This window comes from Amblyomma americanum, chromosome 5, assembly GCF_052857255.1.
Source record: "Amblyomma americanum isolate KBUSLIRL-KWMA chromosome 5, ASM5285725v1, whole genome shotgun sequence".
Taxonomy (NCBI): domain Eukaryota; kingdom Metazoa; phylum Arthropoda; class Arachnida; order Ixodida; family Ixodidae; genus Amblyomma; species Amblyomma americanum.
Window position 1 is genome coordinate 4,290,318 of NC_135501.1, and position 9,855 is coordinate 4,300,172.

Consider the following 9,855-nt stretch of genomic DNA (forward strand, 5'->3'; position numbering starts at 1 on the left):
ATCTTCTGCCAGTGCCGTTTACTTTCTCTCGTTTGGGCGTTCCGTGTAATGCTTGAAGCCTGTATATAAACCAGCTGTATATAAACCGGAGCGAAAAAATTACGACACGCGGCGCTATTGTTGCCGAACGCGCTGATAGCGAGATTGCCAGGCATATTCCATTTCCAAAGCGGGGGTGGCCGGCAGAAAGCAGCCCATCCCGACATTGCCCCATCGGATATTCAACATCTTAAAAACACGCTTGTGCATTTCTTATCGGCCGAACCATGTGCCGATGTAGCTGCGCACATAATTTCGTTTTTTTTTTGCGTTGGCGTTGCGAGCAACGGTATCTTCATCGCAGCGTTCCTTTAAAAGATTTGCTGGGCGATGCACTGTCGAAAGTAGCGTGTGGAAGTGCCTACGTCACACGACAGCAAGACTTTAAAAGCAGGTGTAGTTCGCATGAAATTTTCCAGAACGACTTTAGGATGCCGCGAATCGACAAGGAAACAAGGGTCCAAATCTTAACCCTTGTTCAAGCTGGGCGGACAAGGAGGAGCGTTGCTGCGGAGGTTGGGTGCTCGCTTGGAAGCGTTACGCGGATTGTTCGAGCTTTCCTCCAAGAAGCAAGGATTGAAGACGCGGCTCGAGATGGGCGCCCAAGACGGACCAGCGAAGAAGAAGACAGATTGATTATCGCCGCTGCCTGTTGCGACCCTTTTATAACAGCCAAGGAGATACGGCAGGAACTCGGCCTTCAGATATCGCTTACTACTATAAGGGAACGCCTTCGTTCAGTGGGGCTCCGCAGTAGAATGTCTTGCCAGAGGCCACTTTTGACGCGACAAAACAAGACGCTGAGATTGGAGTTTGCCACAAGACATCTTTTCTGGACGACTGAAGAATGGATGAATGTAGTGTTCACCGACGAATCTACCTTCAGCAGCAAGTGGGACCAACAGCGCCGTGTCTGGCGGCCAGACTGTGCCTGGTAGGTCATGTGCTTCCGTGTATAAAAGGACAGGGAAGCAGCGCTTGCCTACGTGTTCTTTCATCTCACATATGTTAAGAACAAAATGGCCGAATGTTTATGGCAGCTGCTGCGGTGGTCTTTTCATTTTATTGCATTCCTCTACGCCTGGCATATTTTATAAAGCTGTTGCTAAGTGGTTTACTTTTCATTTAAATCCTACTACGCGAATTTCTGAAAAAAAAAACTGTTGAGCTGCTGCGTAACAAACAACACGTGAGCTTTGTTTTTTGTTACAGGTTTGAACCCAAGTATACGCAACACGTCGCTGCTAGCGGCCGACGATCCGTCAATGTGTGGGGTGTTATAACAAACCAAGGGCTTGGGCCGCTCATCCGGATAGATGGAGCTCTGACAGCATCAGCCTATGCAGACATGCTCGAAAGGAACTTAATTCCTTTCATCCTGGATGGCCCGTTTCCGGATGGATGCTTCATTTTTCAGCATTACAGGAGCCCCATCCACACAAGCAGGTATAATTACTTGCAACATATATGCACTTCGCACAAAAGAACTGGCAAACTTTTTGCTCACAATTTGTAAATGGATGCTATGAATTGATATTAGTGCATTGAAATGGAGGGCTAAGAGTCTGTTTTTTTTTTTAATATTCTCAGTTGAGGCCTATATGATGTGGGCATTCTACCGGTGCCTTTTGGGGCAAATGAACATGTGAGTGTTGTCATTTAACTTTTTTTATCTTTATCCACTTACAACGTTATTTTCTGGCTGATCCTTCAGAAAAGTTGTCACTATAATTTTTTTCTGCTCATAAAATGTCGAGCCCTAAGGCTGTTATTTTTCCGAACGAGTGGTTTCGTTCGGTATTTAAGAGAGTAATGCACCGCGGTGCGTATGCACAACAGCGTTAGCTTTCAATTATTGCACCCTCATAACTCCCATGTGCTGTTCCTATGTTTCTGCTAAGCAAAAAGCTTCCCAGGCTTTATGATCTCAAAATGTCTTTTTTTTTTCTTTTTAAGGATGGTGCGGCAGAGGCTTGAGGAGCTGTGCATTCAGGAGCTTCCATGGCCTCCAAAAGGAGCGGACTTCAATATTATTGAAAATGTGTGGGGCCTCATGAAGCAGCAACTGGCAAGACGGCAACTGCACGGAGCGTCACAAGATCTGCTTTGGGAGGCTGTGCAAGAGGAATAGACGCGACTCCAGGGCCTGCCTGGTATTGCGAGCACACTCTATGCCTCACTGCCCGCACGGGCACGCAATGAGCTTTCGGCGGTCACTAAGCCACTAGCCTGGAAAGGGATTTCTTAATTTATTGACAGCTGTCAATTCATTTTATACTTTTCTTTATTTCACGTTATGTGCTATAATGTTAAGGACATTGAAAATTAAAGACAAAATTTGGAGCTCAAGCTGTGCTGCGATCATTTGTCGCCAAAAAGTAAACTCATCTCTAGAATGTGCATGTTCATGCATGGTCCCCTGTATCTTCACTAGCGCTGACAGCCTTTGACAGTCTATCGTCCAGCAAATTGTGGGCTTTGAGGGAAACGTTCGCTAAAGAAAATGCTGCCGGCCAAAACGCCAGCTCAAAAAAAAAGAAAGAAATGAAGTCATGTGCGCGACAACGTTGGCGCATGATTCTAGCGATAAGCAGCGCATAAGCTATCATTTAAAATGCAAGCTTTCGGATGGGCAGCTTTCTGACGACCACACCCGCTTTGGAAATGGAATATGCCTGGCAATCTCGCTATCAGCGCGTTCGGCAACAATAGCGCCGCGTGTCGCAATTTTTTCGCTCCGGTCATGATTCACTTGTGCCATTCTTTTCCCGTTGCAGCTGCACTTCTTTCGAACAGCACACAGAATCCTTCGGTGGTTCTCCCACAGCCTCCCAAGCCGGCGCACGACGCTTCAACGGCTTCCGCTAGATCCAACGGGTCCACTGGATCGGGCTCTCTCGCCCACTTGCATGTAGCTTCAGATATGCACTGTGAATGGATTAAATTAGACGAGCTCGAACAGAACAGCTCCGCCCAACTGCCGAAGATATTGAATTACGTCAAAACGTGCACCTCGCCGCGGAGCCGAATCAGTCTGGCCGGGCCGCCGGCGGCTGGCGCACTCGGCGCGAAATAGAGAGAGACATGCTCCATGCCTCCCCGCCAGTGCGGTCAGAGTGCGCCGAAGCCGCCGAACGCGTCGGCGGTCAAGCGCAATTGGAGTATAGAGGGTCTCGCTTTAACCGACGTGACTTCGCCGCGCAGCGCGCGCGCGCGCCTCGCCGCAGCATAAACGCGCCTTAAAGGGAAGCTGAAGCACTTTTCGAAAAAAATGAGTTCTCAACGTCATTTTATACCTTTTAGTCAACTGAAAAAGAATATCTCCTTCAAAAAGAGCAGAAATAAGCGCAATAATAATAATAATTGGTTTTTGGTGGAAAGGAAATAGCGCAGTATCTGTCTCATATATCGTTGGACACCTGAACCACGCCGTAAGGGAAGGGATAAAGGAGGGAGTGAAAGAAGAGAGGAACAAATAGGTCCGTAGTGGAGGGCTCCGGAATAATTTCGACCACCTGGGGATCTTTAACGTGCACTGACATCGCACAGCACACGGGCGCCTTAGCGTTTTTCCTCCATAAAAACGCAGCCGCCGCGGTCGGGTTCGAACCCGGGAACTCCGGATCAGTAGTCGAGCGCCCTAACCACTGAGCCACCGCGGCGGGGTAAGAAATAAGCGCAAAAAGCTGTTTTTTAGAAGAAAACGCGCCCCATTGCCTCAGGGCGCCGAGCGAACGCCGCTCCTGCCCGCAATTGGTCGGGACCGTCATGACGTCATTCACGGGGATCTCCGGCCGGCACCGATGGCGTTGCTGCGTAGCGCGTTGCTTCAGCTGGCTTTTAAGGACTACGTTTTGGAAATTATGGATAATGGATAATTCAAGCAGTATTGAACAGTTTGGACTTTCGCCATGCATGTTCGAGCCATCAGCAGCTTCAGAAAACGGCAGAACCAACGACGCCGCGGAGTGCGCCGGCAGCGAAACTCAAGTCGCGACATCTTCACGTGTTGGAAATCTCGACTTGATGAATGGGTGGATGACAGCTTTTGTTTCCTCCGGAAATGGAGACCCTTTATTACTCACCGCCCCCGGCATGCAGGCCGGGAGGGCGGGGGCCGGAGCCTCAGTGAATAAAGTCTAACAGAGATTTTATCTCTTCGCGGAATCAGCCGCCAGGCGGATCGGCTTGTTTTTGCCGAGCGGGTTCTTTGCTGCGCAGCAGGGCTTCCCAGCTTTCTCTGCTATCAATATCTTCGTCGACACCGGGGTAGTCGGCGCATTCCCCTATTCTCTACTTCCGGGTAACCGTGGAACCGCCGCACTGTCGGAACCTGGACGAGCGCGCCCAAACCTATTCCGAAATCGTTGTGAACTACAGACTACAGAAGAGAAAACTAGTGCCACCGCCTGATAAGAAGCTAATAGAGAAGCGACATGGCAGCGCCTGCAAGCCGGAAATTTCGTTAATCCAGCATGGGCATTTCACGTCCTACAAGGGTAACACGAAAACCAAATCTCGAGTGATACGTATGTTTTGCATAGGTGCATGCACGTGCATATTTTTTGTGGAGGTGCAAGTGGCAAAAAAGAAAGTAAATTGATTTATTCACAAATGAAAATTGGGTCACTGACCAAGTCGAAAGATGAAAAATGACGTTTCGGGTCCCATACGGGGCCCTTGTTCACAATGAGGCTGTCACAGAAGAAGGAATGGTTAATATACGCTTCAGAATCTTCTGCAATCTTTTCACGTAGATAGGATGTAGCGTGCTCTGATTCTTGTTTAGCGTGTTGGCCGTTGTCTGGATGATTAGGGATTCTAGATGAAGTCTTGCAGATAGGTTTCTTTCCGTCGCCAAGATTTCCACCTCATCCCAGCCAATCTCGTGGCCAGTGGACAGCACGTGCTCTGCAACTGCATTTTTTGCTGCGCGCTTGTTTCTGACGTCGCCCTGGTGCTCCTTCATGCGCCGCTGGAAGTTCCCGGTTTCCCCAATGTAGACGGAGGGGCAGTCGCTGCAAGGGATCCTATAAACAACGCCAGGGAACTTGGCACGTGGTAGCGGGTCCTTCACGTTGACCACATCGGCTCGCAGTTTGCTAGTTGGCACGTGTGCAATGTGCACTTCGTGTTTACGGAAAATCCTAGAAAGGGCCTCGCTGATCTGACGCACGTAGGGAATCGCAGCACGTTTTATCTTTTTTGTCAGCTGTTGTGCTCCTCGTGTGTAGGTGGCTTTCTTGGTGACTTTGCTGGTAAAATTTCTAGGGTAGCCGCTTCGCTCAAGATCGTGCTGTATAAGCTTCATCTCGTTGCCAAGGCTGACCGGGTCGGAACAGATGTTTTTAGCACGGTTGACAAGTGACGCAACCACTGAACGCTTGTGAGCCGTAGGATGAGCGGAATGAAAATCCAGGTATCTCCCCGTGTGCGTTGCTTTTCGGAAGACGCTGAAGGCTAACCGATGCGCATCAGTGACCCAATTTTCATTTGTGAATAAATCAATTTACTTTCTTTTTTGCCACTTGCACCTCCACAAAAAATATGCACGTGCATGCACCTATGCAAAACATACGTATCACTCGAGATTTGGTTTTCGTGTTACCCTTGTAGGACGTGAAATGCCCATACTGGATTAACGAAATTTCTGGCTTGCAGGCGCCGCCATGTCGCTTCTCTATTAGCTTCTTATCAGGCGGTGGCACTAGTTTTCTCTTCTGTAGTCTGTAGTTCACAACGATTTCGGAATAGGTTTGGGCGCGCTCGTCCAGGTTCCGACAGTGCGGCGGTTCCACGGTTACCCGGAAGCAGAGAATAGGGGAATGCGCCGACTATCCCGGAGTCGACGAAGATATTGATAGCAGAGAAAGCTGGGAAGCCCTGCTGCGCAGCAAAGAACCCGCTCGGCAAAAACAAGCCGATCCTCCTGGCGGCTGATTCCGCGAAGAGATAAAATCTCTGTTAGACTTTATTCACTGAGGCTCCGGCCCCCGCCCTCCCGGCCTGCGTGCCGGGGGCGGTGAGTAATAAAGGGTCTCCATTTCCGGAGGAAACAAAAGCTGTCATCCACCCATTCATCAAGTCGAGATTTCCAACACGTGAAAATGTCGCGACTTGAGTTTCGCTGCCGGCGCACTCCGCGGCGTCGTAGGTTCTGCCGTTTTCTGAAGCTGCTGATGGCTCGAACATGCATGGCGAAAGTCCAAACTGTTCAATACTGCTTGAATTATCCATAATTTCCAAAACGTAGTCCTTAAAAGCCAGCTGAAGCAACGCGCTACGCAGCAACGCCATCGGTGCCGGCCGGAGATCCCCGTGAATGACGTCATGACGGTCCCGACCAATCGCGGGCAGGAGCGGCGTTCGCTCGGCGCCCTGAGGCAATGGGGCGCGTTTTCTTCTAATAAACAGCTTTTTGCGCTTATTTCTGCTCTTTTTGAAGGAGATATTCTTTTTCAGTTGACTAAAAGGTATAAAATGACGTTGAGAACTCATTTTTTTCGAAAAGTGCTTCAGCTTCCCTTTAAGGCGCGTTTATGCTGCGGCGAGGCGCGCGCGCGCGCTGCACGGCGAAGTCACGTCGGTTAAAGCGAGACCCTCTATACTCCAATTGCGCTTGACCGCCGACGCGTTCGGCGGCTTCGGCGTACTCTGACCGCACTGGCGGGGAGGCTTGGAGCATGTCTCTATTTCGCGCCGAGTGCGCCAGCCGCCGGCGGCCCGGCCAGACTGATTCGGCTCCGCGGCGAGGTGCACGTTTTGACGTAATTCAATATCTTCGGCAGTTGGGCGGAGCTGTTCTGTTCGAGCTCGTTTAATTTAATCCATTCACAGTGCATATCTGAAGGTACATGCAAGTGGCCGAGAGAGCCCGATCCAGTGGACCCGTTGGATCTAGCGGAAGCCGTTGAAGCGTCGTGCGCCGGCTTTAGTTTCAAGCCGCCAACTTTAAACCCGACCGCCCTTGAGCACCCATCCGTTTTTTGTGGCAAAAAAATAAATAAATAACTTGGCCCTTGCAACCGTGGGAGACCTCGACGCCGCCTGCTGCGCCGTGCAACCGCACCGTTCAAGGAATCACAATCCGTTGGCCCGAAAGCCCCGGCCAGCCTCCGATGGGCGCAAGGCGCCAACCTTGTCCTGGCCCCTCGCGACTCCCCGCACTGGGGTTATGACATTTAGTCTGCAACGGCTGCTCACTGAGGAAGGGGGAAACGACCCGCCGGCGCCTAACCGTGCTCCCTCAAAAGCATCGCACGCTCTGTGGGGTGGAGGTCGCTGAAATGCAGGCAGTAGTCTTTGCGAAACTACGTCGTCGGGTTCGGGAACGGGATCCGTCGTAACGCTGGCAAGACGCCGGTGCAAACGTAAACGAAGCGACGGTAGCGACCCCCGATAGATGCATTCAAAGTGCGGCGGCGGTAGCTTTCATTTCGGCAGCTGCTAGACCGCATCGCTAGCCGCCAGAAATCACGGAGTCTCCGTTTACGTCACGTTTCACGTCTCTCCGTCCTGTGGCGTCATAAGAGTTCTCCGTGTCGTCATAAGAGTTCTCGAGTTTGAATAGGAGCGGCGGGAAAAACTTTTTCAACTTCGAATCCAAATTTCTTTGAAATAAATGCATCTTTCGCTCCCGGACAAGCGGCAACAAAGCCATGAAATGCCGAACTATCAGATTTTGCTAACAAAAAAATTTGATAGGGTTCTCCTCAGTGTCCCTTTAAGGTGACCAACGGATGGCGAGCTGTCATTATCGTGTACCACTTGAATAAAAGTTCAAAAACCAAGCAGTGGTTTCAGCTTCCAATGGTAACGCATCCTTGATCTACAAGGTACCTAATTCCTGCAGGGGCTTCTCTGAATAGCTGCACAGCGATTCCGACCTTCATTTTTGTGAAGTGACCATCTGAAAAATGAATTTCACCGAGGTTTGAAGCAGCCTTGAGCTGTTCGTCGTGCTGATGCTCAATCAAATCTCAACATGCCCTATCAAAATTTCAGTGCTCGGCAAATTAAATCTTGACACAGATCTTTTCACTAAGATGCATGACATCTTTCCTCACAAGATGTCCTCTAATATTAAGTACATGAGCAGGGTCGGGCACAAAGTAAAGCTCTCTTGCATCACAAGGGTGGGGAACACTGCACACAGTCGCCGAGTTACGTGAGCTCGACAGACTTAAAGACCTCCACATGGCTCGGTTGGAGGCACGCATGTCACAGATCACACAGAGTACGCGAAGAGAGATCTCCGAGCAGAGTCGTATGAGATGAAACACAAAATCTCTCAACGTGTCACCAGAAACGTAAGCACCTGTAAAATGACAAGCTATCACTTGCTTCCAACGGCTGTTCGTGCCTCCAACCATGAACACAAGAGCATGATTAGCTGGTTGATCAGATTCCGGCAGAGTCGTCGTTCCAAGAAAAACAGAACTGTGATCTAGCTCTAGCCATTTCCTGATCTCTATTTCGTCCAGGAACAATATGCAGTCTTTTTTTCAATATCGGCCATCATGGACACCTTGGTCTTCATTATTTCAAATATTTCAGCGAGCACGCCTGGTTGAAATGGAAGATGCTGTAGCCTTCTGCAGAGTGTTCTCCTTGACGGCAGCGGATTGCCTTGCTCAAGCAGAACATCGTATCCTGTGGAGCCACAAGCAGGCTTCAGCTGCAAAGCCTTCTTTACTGTCGCTGGGCTCCATGAACAGCCCTTTCTGTTGTGCTTCTGCAGGGCGACTTTTTGTTCTTCGTTCAGGAAGCTGAGGTTTGGGGTCAAAGTAGACATCTCATTCTGAAGGCGTTTTGTAGTTCTAATTTTTCTTTCCAGCTTTTTTTTAGTCAGAGAGCATCGTTCCCTCAAAATCGAGTTCTTATTCTGAAGGTCCTGTACTTGTTTCACGAGCTCAGTTGCGGATATAGAAAACACATCTGCTGTTCGTGCTCCACTTTCCCTTGCATCTTGATGCTCTTCGCTCACATCACTGTCAGCGCTCTCAGAACAGCATTCTTCTGCGGCTGATGAGCTCTGGTCACTATCACTGGCAATGGTAGCTGGGAACGTCTTTGACGAGGTGGCTTACTATATTTAGGTCGTGCTGAAATTTGTTAAAAAAGCAGAAACAGATTACATTCAGGACACGATGTACTGAACTTGTCTTGAATTTCGCATATGCTTTTAAATGGTTCCCTTCATCGGATTTCGAACGACATGCATAAGCTAGCAAACACAGACCCATGATCAGGACCCGACATGCTTAATTCCTTCATCTGAACCGGAGGAACTATGGGGCAGATCAGCGAGAAAATGTCACTATTATTTCTTCTGATTTTTTTGTGCCATCAGCATTTCGTAATAGAATCCTCTCGCAGTACATAAAGACACTGCTTGGAGAGTATTTAAATAGCATCAGCATAAGTAGAGGTTAGTGACCCGACGTTCCTGAGCCGAAATGTTTACTTTAGAGAAAGTGTATATTTCCTTACGCCTGAATTAAAAAAACATCGGCACAGCTGTGGATTTAAGCAGGCAGCATCCATCCTGCCGATTGGCTTCATATTGGTCTTGGTCAAAATGAAGCTGAAATAAAGTAATGCATGGCAATACGAGGAACTGGAGCCTTTCGTCAGTCAGATGTAAGGCTCGTGGCGTCATCAGCTTGACAAAAACCAGTGATACCCAGGAGCAATTGTGATAAATATAAATAATCTTATGGTATCGTGCCAAAACGCATGCAATAGTAAATTCATAAACAGTACGTTCACTATTATCACAGATATATGCACCACCTTGACATGCTCGCTATATAT